At 49.7% G+C, this 17931-nt stretch overlaps 1 pseudogene; it reads right to left on the bottom strand.

The window, feature by feature from the left end:
• Positions 1-374: 374 nt before the first annotated feature.
• LOC119973644 lies at positions 375-2179 on the bottom strand (annotated as a pseudogene).
• Between the last annotated feature and the right edge of the window lie 15752 nt (positions 2180-17931).

A 17931-nucleotide genomic window follows, 5' to 3' on the forward strand; every position in this document is an offset into this window, starting at 1 on the left:
TCTGCTGCCGACTATTATCATGCCCCCTGCGTTGGGCCTCCTGTTGTTTCTCCACTTTCCCCGTTAAATTTGGGAAAAGGAGACTCAGCCTCGTTCGCAGCCGCCTTCCCATTAAGAGTTCAGCTGGCGGTATGCCCGTTGTGGAATGCGGTGTGGTCCTGTAATCAAACAGCCAGCGGCTGCTTCTTGAGTCCTGCTTTAAGTGTCTGGACCGCTCTCTCTGCCAGGCCGTTGGTTGCTGGATGGTAAGGGGCCGTTTTGATGTGACGGACTCCGTTTTCCTTCAGGAATTTTCCAAATTCCCCACTTGTGAATGCCATTCCGTTGCCCGACACCAATACCTCCGGAAGTCCATGTGTTGCAAACGAGGCCCTGAGCTTTTCAATTGTCGATGCTGTGCTTGCCGTGTTTACCCGGTGGACGTCCAACCATTTGGAGTGGGCGTCCACTATCACCAAAAACATTGAGCCCATGAAAGGGCCGGCATGGTCAATATGCAGGCGGGTCCACGGTCTGCCTGGCCATTCCCACGGGTGCAATGGCGCCACTGGTGGCACTCTTTGCCCCTGTTGGCACTCCTGGCACCAACGTACCAAGGCTGCTATGTCTCTGTCCAAACCTGGCCACCAAACATAGCTTCGAGCTAGCATCTTCATTTTAGACACCCCTGGGTGTCCGTGATGTAACTCGGTTAAGATTGCCTGACGGCCCTGAGCTGGGACTATTACCTGGGCTCCCCATAATAGGATACCGTCTTCTACGGTTATTTGGGTGCATCTGGGGCTCCACTGGTCTTTCCAGTTCCCCTGTTAGCAGTAAATGCTTCACCTTGGCTAAAACTGGGTCTTTTTGCGTCCACAACCGAATATGTTGTGCGTCTACTGGTAGGGTGTCCAAAATATTTAGAGTCATTACTGTCTCCTCTACTTTTGGTATTTGCGGCGGAGTGTCCGGGAGGGGAAGTCTGCTCAAAGCATCTGCATTTGCTACTCGCGTTCCCGGTCTGTGCTCCAGAATGTATCTATACGCTGCCAGTATCAACGGCCAGCATTGGATTCTAGCTGATGCAATCAGGGCTATTGACTTTTCTTCTATTAAATAACCCTAATAACGGCTTAAGGTCCGTCACTATGGTGAATTTCCGCCCGCACAGATACTGGTGAAATTTTTTTACTGCGAATATCACCGCCAGTCCTTCCTTCTCGATTTGGGCGTACTTCCTCTCAGCCATCGCCAAGGTCCTCGAAGCATAAGCTATTGGTCGTTCTTCCCCATTCCTTCCTCTATGGGCTAAGACGGCTTCTACCCCGTAGGGGGATGCATCACAAGTGACCACCAACTCCTTCCTTGGGTCATAATGCTCTAGGACATTTTCAGATGACAGCTGTTCCTTAATGTCCCTAAATGCTCGGTTTTGGCGGGCGGGCCATTTCCATTCTTGCCCCTTTTTTAGTAACTGGTGGAGGGGTTCTAGGATGGATGCCCTATTTTCAATAAATTTTCCATAATAGGTTACCAACCCTAGAAATGATCGTAACTCCTGGACCGTGGTGGGAGCTGGGGCTTCTTTTATTGCCCTTATTCTATCTTCTAATGGGTGTAAGCCTGACTCGTCTACTTTATATCCCAGGTACGTCACTTGTGAGGCCAGAAAAACACATTTTTCCCTTTTTAGCCGTACGCCTGCCTTTGCGAAACGCCTGAGCACTTCCTCCAGGTTCCTTAAGTGTTCCCTGTTTGTCCTACCCGTGATTAAGACATCGTCCAAATAAATCGCCACCTGCGGTAGTCCCTGCAGAATATTTTCCATCGTACGCTGGAATATAGCGCAGGCTGATGACATTCCGAAAGGTAGCCTATTATAACGAAAAAGGCCCTTCGGGGTATTGATCGTAGCGAACTTCTGGGAGCCCTTGTCCAGTTTTAACTGTAGGTAGGCGTGGCTCAGTTTCGTGAACAAAAACCCACCTGCCAATTTGGCATATAGGTCGTCTATTTTCGGGATTGGGTATTTGTCCAGCAGTGCATATTTGTTTACCGTCTGTTTAAAATCGCCACAGAGACGTATCGAGCCGTCTGGCTTCAAAATTGGTACCACCGGCGCTGCCCATTCCGAGAACTGTACTGGTCTGATAATGCCGTCGCGCCGTAACCTTTCTATTTCGTCATCTACTTTCTTCCTTAATGCAAAAGATACCGGCCTGGCCTTACAAAATTTCGGAAGGGCTTCTGGGTCCACGTGCAAAGTTGCTTTGGCGCCTATGATTTCCCCCAAACCTTCCTGGAAGACCTCCGTGTATTTTTGGAGTACTCCACTCAACTGCCCGCTTCCACTCTGGAATATTTTCATCCAATCTAATTTTAGGTCTTTCAGCCAGTTTCGTCCAATTAAGCTCGGTCTGGAGCCCTCTACTATCGTCAACGGTAATCTGAGCAATTGTTTCTCATATTCCACGGGTACATGAGTCGTGCCTAGAGCTTCCAGGGTTTCCCCCGTGTAGGTTTCAAGTTTCGTTGATGTTTTTGTTAGGGTTAGTGGCTGGAGTCCATCTTTGATTTTTCTAAATGCTGCCACTCCCATTACTGATATGGCCGTGTCTATTTCCATTATTGTCGGCCGCCAGTTCACCCGTGGGGTAATCTTAATGGGTTCTGCTTTCTTCGTTGCAGTATTATATAATTGTTCCCCTTCGGAGGAGGATGGGGCCCCTAGGTTGTGTACTTCCCTACGTCCCCACCTGCTATTCCTCTTTTGCCACCTCCTTCTAGGGTTTCTGTCGTTGTTACCCCACTCTGTCTGGTGTCCTTCTCTGCTGGGGGAGCCTCAGCCAGTACTTCCCTCTGTCTCCAGTTAGTCCTGGCAGACTTGGGGGCAGTTCTGGGGTTTTCCTTTTTCCCTCTATTCCTCAGGCTTTTCCTGAGAGCGGCTATCTGGTAGCAGGACCCGTTGTGGTAGTCCCTCTCACAGGTATCTACCTCCATTGGCGTGCCCTGTAGTTCCTGCGCTCCACTTGCTGCCTTTTCTAGGGACAGTGCGAGCTGTAACGCCTGCCTGCAGTCTAGCTCCGTTTCTGCCAACAGGCGTTTCTGTATTGTGAGGTCATTTATACGACACACTAACCGGTCCCGAAGCATTTCATTTAGCGTCGGGCCGAACTCACATTTTTCCGCCAGCCTTCTCAGGCGGGTCAAGAAATTTGTGACTGACTCCCTGTCTTCCCGCCTCTCTGTGTAGAATCTGTACCTACGCAAAATGAGGGGTGGTTTTGGGTCGTAGTGCTCTTTCACCAATTCCGTTACTTCTTGGAAAGTTTTCGTGTCCGGCGCATCGGGATAAGTCAGACTACGTATAATGGCGAAAGCTGAGGGTCCACACTCTGACAGCAGGATAAGCCATCTCCTTTCGTCCGTCAGTATATCACTTGCCCGGAAGAAGTAACACATTCCACATACTGGGACCAGTCCTCAATAGCCGGGTTGAATGCCTCTAACCTCCCAAAAAAACGGCATTTTTAAAATGGCAAGGCTTACCCTCCGAGTGCGGCAGCTGGTCTCCGCAAAATTCTTAGTTTACCTCGTCGCCACTGTAGTAATCCACGGGAGGCAGGAGTTCCGTCACCACACCAATATTTTTTACAATAACGATATTACAGGAGCAGCTACAAACAGTGCTGCCAGCAGTCCAGTCAACTTAAGACTGGCTCACAAAGCCTACACAGGAGCTTATATGGGCCCCTTCAATGAGCTATCATTGAGGGAGCTCATACTCCAATTGGCCAACCAATAAAGCCAATTGGAGTTTATTACACTACTGCTGGTGAGAGACGATAAGATTGCTGATGTTCTGAAACAAAACAGGAAATCCTCCAGCAGGTCAGGCAGCATCTGTGGAAACAACACAAATTATCTGACATTTCAGGTGCTGATTCTTCCTTGGAACTGAAAGGTATTAGCTGGGGTTCTCCGAAATCCCGGCCAAGCGTTGACACCGGCGTCAAAACCGGCGCGTGCGATGCCGGCGTCAATGGGCCTCCAGGCCCAGTTATTCTCCCCTTCCTCGGGGGCTAGCATGGCACCAGACTGCTGTTCGCTGCTCCGGTGCCAAAAGCCGGCCCTACACGGCGGGCGCGAGTCCGCACATGCACGCCACAGCCGTCTCCACGCCGCCCCCCGGGCAACACGGTGGAACCCTACAGGAGCCCGGTGCGGAGGAACATGGCAACCCCCGGAATGAGCGCGCCCGCCAATCGGTTGCCCCCGATCAGGGGTCTGGCCACTGTGGAGGGCCCCCTGGAGTCGGCTCCCCCTGCGCTCCCCCCCAACCAGGACGGTCCCTGCAGTCAGAATGCCGGGCAGGACCATACACGAACGACGCCGGTGGGACTCGGTGGGCACTCGGCCCATTGAGGGCAGAGAATCACCGCGGGGGCTGCTTTCAACGGCACCCGACCTGCGCCGCGGCGATCCTGCGCTGGCACGATTGGCGCAGATTCTCCGGTCGCCAGAGAATCGGTGACCCGGCGTCGGAGCGGTGTGGCAAGATTTGTGTCCCCCCCCCCCCCCCCCCCCCCGGCGATTCTCCGACCCGGCGCAGGCTCGGAGAATCCCGCCCATTGAATATGAACACCATTTAAAAGGCAATGAAGAAGCGACTGAGGAAGTGAGTGAAACATAAAACACACACACAAACCCACAGCTCCCACATACACACACAAACCCACACATACCCACACACACACACATTCACACCCATTCTCACGCACACATCCATTCACACACACAAACCCACAAATACCCACACACAAAGAACAAAGAAAAGTACAGCACAGGAACAGGCCCTTCGGCCCTCCAATGCTGCGCCGACCGTGCTGCCCATCTAAACTAAAATCTTCTACACTTCCTGGGTCCGTATCCTTCTATTCCCATCCTATTCATGTATTTGTCAAGATGCTCCTTAAACATCACTATCGTCCCTGCTTCCACCACCTCCTCCGGCAGCGCGTTCCAGGCACCCACTACCCTCTGTGTAAATAACATGCCTCGTACATCTCCTCGAAACCTTGCCCCTCGCACCTTAAACCTATTCCCCCTAGTAATTGACCCCTCTACCCTGGGAAAAAGTCTCTGACTATCCACTCTGTCTATGCCCCTCATAATTTTGTAGACCTCTATCAGGTCGCCCCTCAACCTTCTTCGTTCCAGTGAGAACAAACCAAGTTTATTCAACCTCTCCTCATAGCTAATGCCCTCCATACCAGGCATCCTGGTAAATCTCTTCTGCACCCTCACTAAAACCTCCACATACACTCTCTCTCACACATACACAGTCACCCACATTCATGCACACACCCATTCACACACACTCTCCCACACACAATCCCACGCATACTAACACACACACTCTCTCACATATGCACACTCACACCCAAATTCTCTCACACATTCACACGCACACTCTCCCACGCACACAAACCCACACTCACACTCCCTCACACATACACACTCTTTCACACACTCATACACATTCTCTTTCACACACACAGCCACTCTCACACACACAGGTGCACACACTCACGTGCGCCCACATGCACGCATACACACTTTCACTCTGAGTGACTTCCATAATCCATTTCCCCACGTAAAACACTCTAAACAAAATAATTTTTTGAACTAAATTACTTTCAAACTGCTACATTTTGTTTGTTATTTTGGGGTGGAAAACAATTATTTTTTAATTGTCATTGAGACTCACAGTTTTAGTCTTCCTCTATGCTCTAGTAACAGCTTAGTTAGAGATTCCTTCACATATGCAGCCGTGACTGTAAGAAATACATTACTTCAGGCTCGCTGAAAGTCAATCCTGATATATAGAGCAAAAGGAAATCATGCAATCCAGGCTTAAGAGTGCAGGTCCCAGCCTGAAAACTGGTGATTCTACGCATACGATGCTACCCTCCACCTTCATAAATTATCTACACAGAGATTGGTCCGTGCGTGCTGGACCTTATGAAAACGTGAACACGTTTACCTATTAATCAAACAGAATCAATGTTATCTTCTTTTTCCACTTGCATTCTAATTAACAGCAGTGGTCTTATTGCAAATGAAGCTGCAAAATGCACCATTAATTCATTCCTATGTCACATTAATAACAAAAGCAATCAGCCTAATAAGCTCATTTCTCTAAATATGCAACAACTCAAATGTGACTTAAATGCCTTCTCTCGAAATTTCAGCGAAGTTTATTTTGCATTTGTTGTAAATTTTGTGGTACATCAAGCAAGTTTCAATTTTTAAACCAGTTATTGATTGTGCAGTTAAAATAGGGTTTTGCCTAGCTTTAAACTGTGATTCATTCTGGCATCAAATTTGTCATTAAAACTAAAAGGTCACCATTTTCAGCTCCATGTGCCATTAGTTCCAGTATATATGCCAGTTGATGTGAAAAGTGGAGATGATGCCGGTCCCAAAGGCTTCCAGTGCAACCCATGTCAATCGCCATGCGTTGAAGGGTGCTAGGACTGCATTAAGTGCATGCACTGAAAGTTTGCAGATTGGCTAGCAATGTGATGTTGATCGGACGCCAATCTGCCACTTTGAACCTCCCTGCTCTAGTTAATGTCCTTTCTCAAACATGAACATCTGAACATGTTATCAGCTGATCAAGGGGTTCCATCCCCACTCTACCCACCTCCCCCACCAGCAGAGTATATTTGGGTGCAAACTGTTAGCCATCCCATTTGGTGCAGGCCCCAGAGGCGGGTGAAATAAAATAAAGATGAATTCTGGTTCCTGAAACCAAAACCATCGTCCACATTTAGCTACGAGGGACGGAGATCCATGGTTGCATTCTGTTCCACGTTTGGTCAAAGAACAGACAATGCTCTTCGATCAGGCAGGCTTTTAGTCAGTCTTCAACAGTGAAAATATGGTTGTTCCAAATTAAGCTGATCATTTACTGTCCAACACAACTTTACCTCTAAACGGTGACTGTGAAGGTACCATTCACAAGTTGTCCCAAGAAGATACCTCAAAGTTGAAAGGTACCCACATTGAAACAAATAGGCCATGCACAGAAGGACATATTGAGGGAACATTGGTCCAACATTCATTCTGGGATAAATCACAATTTCCTCCAATTAAATCTTATTAAAACTAAAAGCAGTGCATTTAACCTCTTCTATTTCCTTGTCACTTCGTCCAACCCTTTTCTAGGCCATTGTCTCAGACTGAATCAAACTGTTTGCCACCCTTTGTATCTTTTCTGGCCTTGAACTGAGTTCACAATTCCATATTCACTAACAGGAAGTCTGTAACATTTCCTGGCTCCACCCCTACCATGGCCCATCTACTGCTGAAACTGCCAACACTCATCTGGCACTTCCGGACTCAAATATTCCATACCCTCGCTGCCACCCATCTGTCACCATCTGTAAACCTCAACTCGCTAAAACCTCTGCTGCCCAGATCCTATCACTCACCATGTTGGCCTGTTTGCCTAGCTTTCTGTCAGCTCTTCTGTCTTTCTATCTGTGTCTCCTCCTTCAAAGCCAACTCCTTGAACAAACTACCAGTTGCCGTGCTGAATATCTTCTGTTCGGTGTTTCATTTTGAATGAGAATGAAATGAAAATCGCTTATTGTCACGAGTAGGCTTCAATGAAGTTACTGTAAAGAGCCCCTAGTCGCCACATTCCGGCGCCTGTTCGGGGAGGCTGGTACGGGAATCGAACCGTGCTGCTGGCCTGCTTGGTCTGCTTTAAAAGCCAGCGGTTTAGCCCAGTGGGCTAAACCATGTGCCTTTCTGAAGCAACTAGTGATGTTTCTTCAATGTTAAAGGTGCTACAAAAATGCAGTCAGTTGTTGAAACAAAAACTTATCCTTCCCTGTCTCTTCACTTTAGTAAAATTTCAATCAGGCAAATATGAACATAGGACTTAAGAGCAGGAGTAGCCCATTGTAGCTTGCTCCGTAATTCAATAAGATCCCGTATTTTATGTTTATCAGAAACACGAACAATAACCCCAAATTGGTCTGTTCCATGACAACTCCTCAAAATGGATAACCCCAACATAATCTGTTCACAACAGGACACAAAATGGGTAATAATTCTCCTTGACACATACATTACCAAGTCTTCTAAGTTACCTTATGGGTTAAAAACTGGACACTTGTCCTTTTCTCCATTTGCAGTGGTTCACTATTCCACTACAGCTACAACCCCGAGTCCTGGAAGCAGCATCCCTTTAAGTCAAATTGCTGGCTCCATTCCAGCCTTTCATAACCTGGTTTGAACATCCTCAAAACAAATCTCGTTCCTTATCAATTCTCCTCACAGGCACTGCAAGGCCATGTTGACTTCACAATATCCAAGTCGGGAACATATCTTTTGATGGTGTCACCGCATCCATCAAGTGTTATGTCCATCAATCCAACTTTATCTCCAGATGACCACACTGGTTTACTATCTCTTTTCAGGCCATTCATCATCCTGGCTTATGGTCCAAGGACCATTGGCATCAATTTAGTGAGAGCTGTTTTTTTTCTAAACAATGGAAAAATATATATATGTTCAGTCAAAACAGCAGCTTTTGAAGATAATATGCAAGAAAAATCCTTGGGAAAAAAGTCAAATCTACAGTTAAAAATATTGCTGATTATATAATTGATCAATAATCAACACACAATCACGTTTAGGTTTCAATCAATATCTATAAAGTAAGATTCATTACAAAATAACTTTGGATATTCAATATAGGCTCAAAAGCAAGAACAAAGCAGAAATAAAATGCAAACATAAATAAGAAATAAAATACAAACATAAATAAGTGCAAAAAATAGTGACTATAGGCCTCAGGCCTACCTATCTCAGTCTTGATTTAAATGCCTCAGCCTCCACTGCTTTCTGACCCTCACAGAGAGAAAATAAAATATCCTCATCTCTGTCTTAAAATGGAGGCTTTTTATTTTTAAACTGTGTCTCCTATTCTAGTCTCTCCCCACAAGAAACATCCTTTTGATATCCGCCCTATCAACTGCTCATATCCTGGCCTTGATTGTAATAAACAATCCTTTACTTTAACAGTTCCATAGTTAATATTTGTACTTGAGTGATATGTATGGATTGAACACAAAAATAGCTTATTTTTATGGTTCTGTACTCAAATTCAATGATTTATGACACAGGCAGTAAACACATTTGCCAAATGTTCTGTCCAATAGATTACTTATTACAAGGCAAATGGAAGGAATAGGTCATTGAAAGCTTGAATTGTATATCTACTTTCATTACAATGTCGTAGCTCAATTGGAGATAAATATATATCAGCATTTCTGGATCAAGAAAATGCAACTCAAACTGTTTAACCAATGCATTCTGAGAATCTAATGATGTGCAACTCCATACACGATTATGTACTATTTTAAATTGATGCAATAAAAACACTCTTGATTGATCCTCTTCCATACTTGACTTTGAGAGCGATCTAACAGATGTGTTTCTCAGGGCGGGATTCTCTGTCCCTGGGACACCCACAATGCATTCCCCGATGAGACGGAGAATCGGGTGTGGGGGCAAAATTGCAGTCAGCACCAAGCGCGAACCTGAACATCATGCTTCGACCCCGCTGAAGGCAGGAACGAGCTCCGCGCCACATGCCAGCAGGAGCATATAAATAAATGCAAATGAGTTGTAATGACCGTCTGCTTCCACTTAGTGGGTCCAGTGTCCTCTAGTGATTCTCTAGTGACTGAGTCCAGGAATCACGTGGGCAAGGTTCACTTGTGGCCTCTACAATCATGAACCTGGCGTAGTGTGACTCACGGTGGGTCAAGGGGGCAACCATTGCCCCTCTTGGCCAACCACAAGGTGCACCATGCCAGGGTTGTGATGTTAGAGACTATCCAAGGCCCACCGTCGCGCCCCCCCCCCCCCCCCACCCTCGCACCACAAATCAATCCCGAACCTTCCCCTCTACACTGTATAGCAGCCCCCAGATTGCTTGGGTGCACCCCCCTTCATCCCCATGTATGTGGGTGATCCGACCTGCCCCTGGGACCCCTGTAATAAGGAGACCCCCCCACAGTGACCATCGTAATAGGGAGACCCCCCCCAAAAGGAACCCTTGTGTTAGGGAGATCCCCTATAGGGACCGCTGTCATCGGGAGACCCCCCCACATGGGCTTCGCAATAGTGGGTCTTTGCATCAGTCACCAGCTTGCATACTGGTGTCATGAGCCAGGACCTCAGTGGGTATCCCTTATCCCCCAAGAATCAACCCGTCATCCTGTGGTGTCCCTCAAAGACGCCTGGGATCTCCGACTGCCCCAGGATGTAGCTGTCATCCACACTCTCTGAGAAGTGTGACATGTGTGTAATCTTGAAGTGGTGAGTAAGACACAAGTTGAACGTTCAGGGAGCGGAACCCCTTCCTGTTAATGAAGGGCACTCTCGGACCGCCCGGTGCCACATGGTGATATGCGTGCCATCTATTACCCCCTGGACCTGGGACATCCTGGCAATGGTGGAGAATCCTGTTGCCCGCCAACCTGATGGGCCTGGCTCAGGTCAAAGTTTAAATAGTCAGCTGCCCAGGCAAACGGGGCATCCATGACTTCATGGATGTGGGTGTTATTTGGGATATGCTACACAAATCCCCGCTCGAGCCTTTGAATGAACCCGAGACATAAAAGATCAAGGCTGCAGTGACCTTGATGGCCTCCGGGAGTCGGTACCCTCCTTCTCCATGAGGTGCCAAGTCTGCAAGGACATGGCACAGGTGATGCAGTGTCCCCTTGTTGAGGTGGAGCTCCTGTGGCACATGCTGTCCAACATCTCCTCAGATGATCAGCGACACCTGTACACCTTAGGCCGACACCGGCCTCACCCTTTGGATCCCTCTCCAGGTGGTCCAGTTTCAGGCTGTGGGGCGGGCCCCTGCACATGGGTTGCCGCCTTAGACGTCTATCGATGCTGCTGCTGCCACCGTCTGTGGCATCTGGCCGCCTGGAGTGTCACCGCCACCGCGAGGGCAGCTGCTGTGGGGTCCACAATATCATCCATAATATGATATCTGCCAGGAATTGGAGAGGGTGAGAGCCTGACAGTCAGTTAGGGCTTCCACCCCGGGACCCTTGAGTCCCCCAAGCCTTCCCCACCCTTACATTCCCTGCCATTTTTTAGGGTGCCATCCAACGAGCCGGATATGCTGGGGGAGCGCGCCCTATACGTGCGCCCCCAGCCACAGCAAGGGCCCCTGGACCCAGACCCCGGACCCCAGACACCCATTGGGAACATTACTTGGATGGGTCACAGGTTCCCTCCCCGATCCACACACCCACCCTCTGGTCACAGGGATGTCCTCAGTGCTGAGGTCCAGCTCTTGGGTATTTGATTGCTGCCTGCTGCCTCAGTGGTGTTGATGCCTCCACTGTTCAGGCAAAATGTCCAGGCCTCACAATCTGATCAGGCTGCCTGGCAGTAACACTCGTCTGCGACATGGCACATCTACCCAGGGGATTGCACTTGGGAGCTGTGGCCCGGGATTCTCCAATCCCGCGGCCATATTCTGACGCCGGCTTGAAAAGCGGCGCAAACCACTCCATCGTCAACGGTCCTCGATTGTCAGGTATGCACCTCTTCCTAGGGGGCTAGGTCGGCGCAGGAGTGGTCTCCGCTGCTCCTGCCGGCGCGGCACAGCCGGCGCGAGTCCGCGCACGCGCGCTGCAGCTGGCGTGAGTCCGCGCATGAGTGTGGGTTCCCGTCTCAGCACCAGCCCCCAGGCAACATGGCCGAGCCCTACAGGGGCCTGGTGTGGAGGAACATAGGCCCCAAGGAACCAGCCCGCCCGTCGATCGGTATGCCCCAATCGCGGGCCAGGCCACTGTGGAGGCCCCCCCCCGTGGTCGGATGCCCTCGCTCCCCCACCAGGATGGCCCCCGCAGACATAACTTGCAGATCCCACCAGGTGGGACCATACGTAACCCACGCCGGCGGGACTCAGCCAAACTCGGCAGGCACTCGACCCATCGAGACCCGGAGAATCGCCGGGGAGGGGCCGCTTTCAACGGTCGGAGTATCCCGGCCATGAAGTGCTAGTGTAACTAACAATGTCAATTCTCTATCAGCAATAGCCAGAGGCCACCAGGGCCAGAGGGAGTTAAAGTGACCTGCACCATATTACCATGGACAAGACTCAGTCCTGGGGGTATTCAGTGGGACAGATAGGCAGCAGCTGAGGTTGCCCCTGGTATGGGTATACACGATTTAGGGGGTGGCATGTTGGACCCACGGGCGCTGAACCCATCACCCCCCAGCACAGGCGCCAACCCCTACCAATGGCAGCCAACTGCCCCCTGACTGGGCGTGTTGTCCTCCTCCCCCCCCCCCCCCCCCCCCCCCCCCACGCCCCAGCCCTCGGGCTGATTGTCCGGTTTCGAAGATGGTTACTCACCTACTCCAATCCCCACAGCCGCCATTACGCTGACTCCACGTTTTTAAATAGGTGTGCTAAAGGCCGCCCACGTGGCCACTCGTTGGGGAGCTGGTTAGATCGCGGGAGGCCCAGCGATAGAGGTCCTTCCCGTTAATGAGGTGAAGGTTGACCTTAATTGGTGATTATCGGTTTCTCGCTTTGTCGCGACAGGATCCGGATCTCGCCAACGGAAGCAGGCCAGTTGATTGGAAACCAATTGGCCCCCAGTGTGGTTCCCGATTGCGTCCTCTCCAGCCTCTAACGGGCTTGCACGGATTTGCGCCTGGCGCAACACTGCCATTAGCTCGTCCCCAATATATTGTCTGTTCTCTTGGCAGTTCCTTCTATTTTCCTGCATTTTAATTACGGTGAGTTTATCTTTTGGAGGACACAGAGATATCTATAATGCACAGCTTGCAATACACTTCTGCACAGAAAGAAATCAATGCATTTTAAAATTTGTACGTTATGTAGTATTATGCGTTAGGAGAGGTCTCAAAATGTGAGCGTGGGGATGAGAGGGAGACAACTACTGTCATTGTGGTCTTTTTGAGCTTTTGCACAGAATAATTGCAAATAAAACTTTTCTGATTCCATTGTTAATTAGAAAAGAGATAGAAGGCAAGATGGGATGGGTTCAGCAGGTAGACTTCAGGGATCAGTGCCGGGCACCAATCCTGTTCCGATACTCCGCTTCCACGAAGATGGCGGCAGCAAGCTACACGCCCCATGCTGGTGGGAGGATGCAAACGCGTACTTTGAACTCATTTTCATCCGATTAACGGGCTGGAAGCCCAATTCTCCACACCATGATGCTCCGACCCTCTGTGCCTGGGTTCAGGCGGGTGTGGATTTTCAAGTGTAACCCTGACACGGTGAACCCCGCGGTGGGTCAAGAGGTAACTATTTATCATTGGTGCCCCCAAACTCCATTGGAGGGCCACCCCACATGCAAATCCAAGCAACCCCCATCAGACCCGAACAGAGACCCCCCCCATCAGAGACTCCCCATAATCAGAACCACTTTGTCAAGGCATGGCTTTCTTACTGACACCTAAGTATCCTTATCAGCTTGATGGGTGAATAGTCTGTTTCTGTGCAATTCTAGAACTGTAGTAGATGATGAGACCATCAATTCACGCGACACGTGGTTAGAAGTGAACAGTGGTTTTTTTTTAATTTAGGGTACCCAATTATTTTTTCCAATTAAGGGGCAATTTAGAGTGGCTAATCCACCTATCCTGCACATTTTTTTGGGTTGTGGGGGCGAAACCCACGCACACACGGGGAGAATGTGCAAACTCCACACGGACAGTGACCCAGGGCCGGGATTCGAACCCAGGTCCTCAGCGCCGTAGGCAACACTGCTAACCACTGTGCCACCGTGCTGCCCGTGAACAATGGTTTTAATCATCTTACAACAGAGACTGCCTGTGACACGTTGAACTCCAGATGAACTGGCAGGCAGGCTCTCAGCATCAACCTTTATACTTCCAGTTAGGGGGGGAGGAGCCATGGGTGGAGCCAAGGGTGGAGCCCAGTACAAACTCCCGTACACTCCCAGTGCATCTCCCCCTAGTGGCAGAGCAGCGCAACTGCTCGTGTGCCGAGCTTACAGAGACATAGAACGTAGAACAGTACAGCACAGAACAGGCCCTTCGGCCCTCGATGTTGTGCCGAGCCATGATCACCCTACTCAAACCCACGTATCCACCCTATACCCCCAACAACCCCCCCCTCACCTTACTTTTTAGGACACTACGGGCAATTTATCATGGCCAATCCACCTAACCCGCACATCTTTGGACTGTGGGAGGAAACCGGAGCACCCGGAGGAAACCCACGCACACACGGGGAGGACGTGCAGACTCCGCACAGACAGTGACCCAGCCGGGAATCGAACCTGGGACCCTGGAGCTGTGAAGCATTTATGCTAACCACCATGCTACCGTGCTGCCCGTAATACATAGTAATACAGTGTGAATTACGCTACTGTGACTCACCACAGTACACGCATAATATTACCAATTACAGTGTATTTCTTTCATATTTTCTCATCCCCATTAAATTTCCTGGGTCTGATTTTGTTCTATAGACTGACATCTGTTCTGGGACAAATTCTGCATCCTAATTTATTTTACGACCAACAATGCGTAGTATCACTATTATTACCTAGACAAGGAGATCATGTTGCCACCTGCGAGCTGTTAAAATTGCAAGAAACCTGTACCTGTATATTTTCAATGGGTATCTTCTGCGTTTCTAAGCAATTTGCTCTTCTCTTTTTGGTTACTTTATTGTCAGAATGTACAAGCATTTGTCTGACCAGGGTCATGAGTAAGGGGACTGATTTTTCAGGTGGAGGAGGAGGCTCCACAAATATCCCCATCCTCAATGCTGGGACAACCCAGCACAGCAGTGCAAAAGATACAGCTGAAGCATTTGCTGCAATCTTCAGCCAGAACTACCTAGTGGATGATCCAGCCCGGCTTCCTCCTGAGTCCCCAGCATCATAGATGTCAGTCTTCAGCTAATTCAATCCACTCCACGTGATAACAAGAAAAAGCTAAAAGCACGAGATATTGGATAGGCTATGGATCCTGACAACATTCCAACCATAGTGCTGAAGATTCCTGCTCCAAACCTAGCTGTGCCCTAGTCAAGCTGTTCCAGTGCAGCAACAACACTGGCATTTACCCAGCAAGGTGGAAAACTGTCCGGGTAGATGTTTTTAATATCCTGATGGACGGGCAACCACCAGATGAATTAACGAATGAAAGATTTACTATAGGAAAAAACTATACTCAGGGAGTGAGATAAAAGCTACCATGATCCAAGACTCTAAACTCCACTCCCTGGATTTATGTACTGCAGCCCCATTGGCTGATTTAGTCACGTGACCCTCTGGGCTTTTGCCCCCCCCCCCCTTAAAGGGGCATGCTGCCACATGCCTCCCCTTTAAATCCCAGATTAACATTTTCAAATAAAGGAACCATTGGCTCTGAAAACAAAGTGACTAGTATCAAATGCCACAACGTTTGCCATCTGCAGCCCTCATGCACCCTTGGGATTGACCACGTCGCCCCTGGGTGAGACGACACATCAAATTTGTCAGTCAGTCAGGAGACTTCTTAATCCTTTGAAATCCAATTCGTAGACGGGTGCTTCAGCAATAGAGGTGATTGATGTTTGGCCCTCAGCAGGCTGTTTCTCGACAGGCAAAGATGTATCCATCCAGATAGTTTCCTTAGTCCCCACTGAAACAATACGGGGTTTGTCCTCGGGTAGTTTGGAGCGCCATTACTTGCAAGCGCATTCATCTCACTGACAAGTCTACGAGAGCCAGGTTGTCCCACTAATTCAGTGTGTGGTACTCTCCTCCTTAAGTGGTCCAGGTGTTCTTTTTTTAACTTCCTCCCTTGAACCTCTACCTTGACACTGGGCCTGTGTTGGCTACGACCGTTCCTGACACTCAATGTGGGCCAACTCCAAAATTCTTCGCATAAACTAAATCAACCACCACAAATGTTCTTTCAGCTTTCTTTGAATTGTGGTGTCTTTTCTGCTCATTTTGCTTAAACCTTCCCACCAAATTTGGAAATAGAAGGTCCAATCGCATTCTGATGCATCTGCCCATGACCAGCTCAGCGGGTGTAGCATATGTGATGGTGTGAGGCATAGTTCAATGAGTGAGTAGAAACCAGGCCAGTCTAATTTGCAAAGGGACTGTTGATTTTCATGACGGCCTTGAATCTTTGGACAGCTCTCTCTGTCAGTTCATTTGAGCAGGACGGTAGGGACAATTTGAATATGTTGGATGCCATTGGTTCTCATAAAATGTTGAAATTCTCCACTTGGAAAAACCGGTCCCATTATCGGAGACCAGAACCTCGGGCAAACCAAGGGTGGCAAATATCTATTTCAATTTCTCTACCGTTGCTGATGAGGTCATGGACTTCATTCCCTGTTTTTCCAATCACTTGGAGTGAGCATCAACAATAAGCAAGAACGTGGAGCCCAGAAATGGACCAGCAAATCTGGGGCGTTATTCTCCCCTACCCGGCGTGATGGAGGGTGCCGGCGTAGGGGAGTAGCGCCAACCACTCAGGGGTCGGGCCTCCCCAAAGGTGGGGAATTCTCCAGCCCCGCGCCGGAGCGGTTTGCACCAGAAGACTGGCGCAAAAAACCGGCGCCCCCGGCAGCGGGGCTGGCCGAAAGGCTTTCGCCGGTCGGCGCATGCGCCGACAGTGACGTCAGCAGCAGCTGGCCGCTGACGTCACTGCCGGCGCATGTGGATGTGGGGTTCTCTTCCGCTTCCGCCATGGCGGACGCCGTGGCGGACGCGGAGGAAAATAGTGCACCCAGGGCACTGGCCCGGAGTCTGAGCGGGGGCCCCCGATCGTGGGCCAGGCCACCGTGGGGGCACCCCCCAGGGTTCGATCGCCCCCCGCCCCCCTCCCAGGACCCCGGGGCCCGCTCGCGTCGCTGATGCCGCCGTTCCAGAGGTGGTTTAAACCTCGGCGGCGGGAGAGGCCTCCCAGCGGTGGGACTTCGGCTCATCCGGGCCGGAGAATCACCGCAGGGGCCTCTCTGATCGGAGTGGCGAGATTCCTGCCGCCGCCACTTCCCGGGTGGCGGAGAATCTCTGCCACGGCGGGGGCGGGATTTTCGGCGGCCCCAGGCGATTCTCCGACCCTGCTGGGGGTCAGAGAATTTCGCCCGTGTAGTCTCACCATGAACGACATGGCCAGTCCCAAGGGTGCATGAGGGTTGCAGATGCCAAAAGTTGCTGCATTTGACACTAGTCACGTTGCTTGACCAGAATCTCTATGTCGGTGTCCATCCCAGGCCATCACAAGTAACTGTGTGTGAGCAACTTCATTTTTGTCATCCCAGGATGGGCGTAGTATAGTACCTGTAACATTATCTTCCGAGCAGGAGTGGGAACGACCACCCGAGCGACCCACAATAACACACCGTCTTATTGAACTCATCTTTTCTCACCTGAAAGCGCCGCAGAAATTCAGACCTGTTACACTGCCAGCCATGACGTACCATGTGCTTGACTCAAGATAACAATGATCTTTTTGAATCCAAAGCTTGACCTGCGTCCCCAAAACTGGCAACGCATCAAGGAAGTGAAAAGTAAGAACTATTTCCTATGGTACCGGTGTACTCGGAGGTAGGGGAAGATGGCTCAAAGCGTCCGCATTCGAAATGTGGGCGCCCAGCCTATGTTGAAACGTACACTCGTAGGCTGTTAACAATAAAACCCAAGATTGGACTCTAGCTAAAGTTATGGGAGGAATGGCCTTATACTTCCTAATAACACCTTTAGGGATTTGTGGTTAGTAACGACCATGAAATGTCGTCCACAAACATATTAGTAGAACTTCTTTTTTTTAAAATAGAATTTACAGTGCAGAAGGAGGCCATTCAGCCCATCGAGTCTGCATCAG

Source organism: Scyliorhinus canicula, chromosome 11 (assembly GCF_902713615.1).
Source record: "Scyliorhinus canicula chromosome 11, sScyCan1.1, whole genome shotgun sequence".
NCBI classification, from domain to species: Eukaryota; Metazoa; Chordata; class Chondrichthyes; order Carcharhiniformes; family Scyliorhinidae; genus Scyliorhinus; species Scyliorhinus canicula.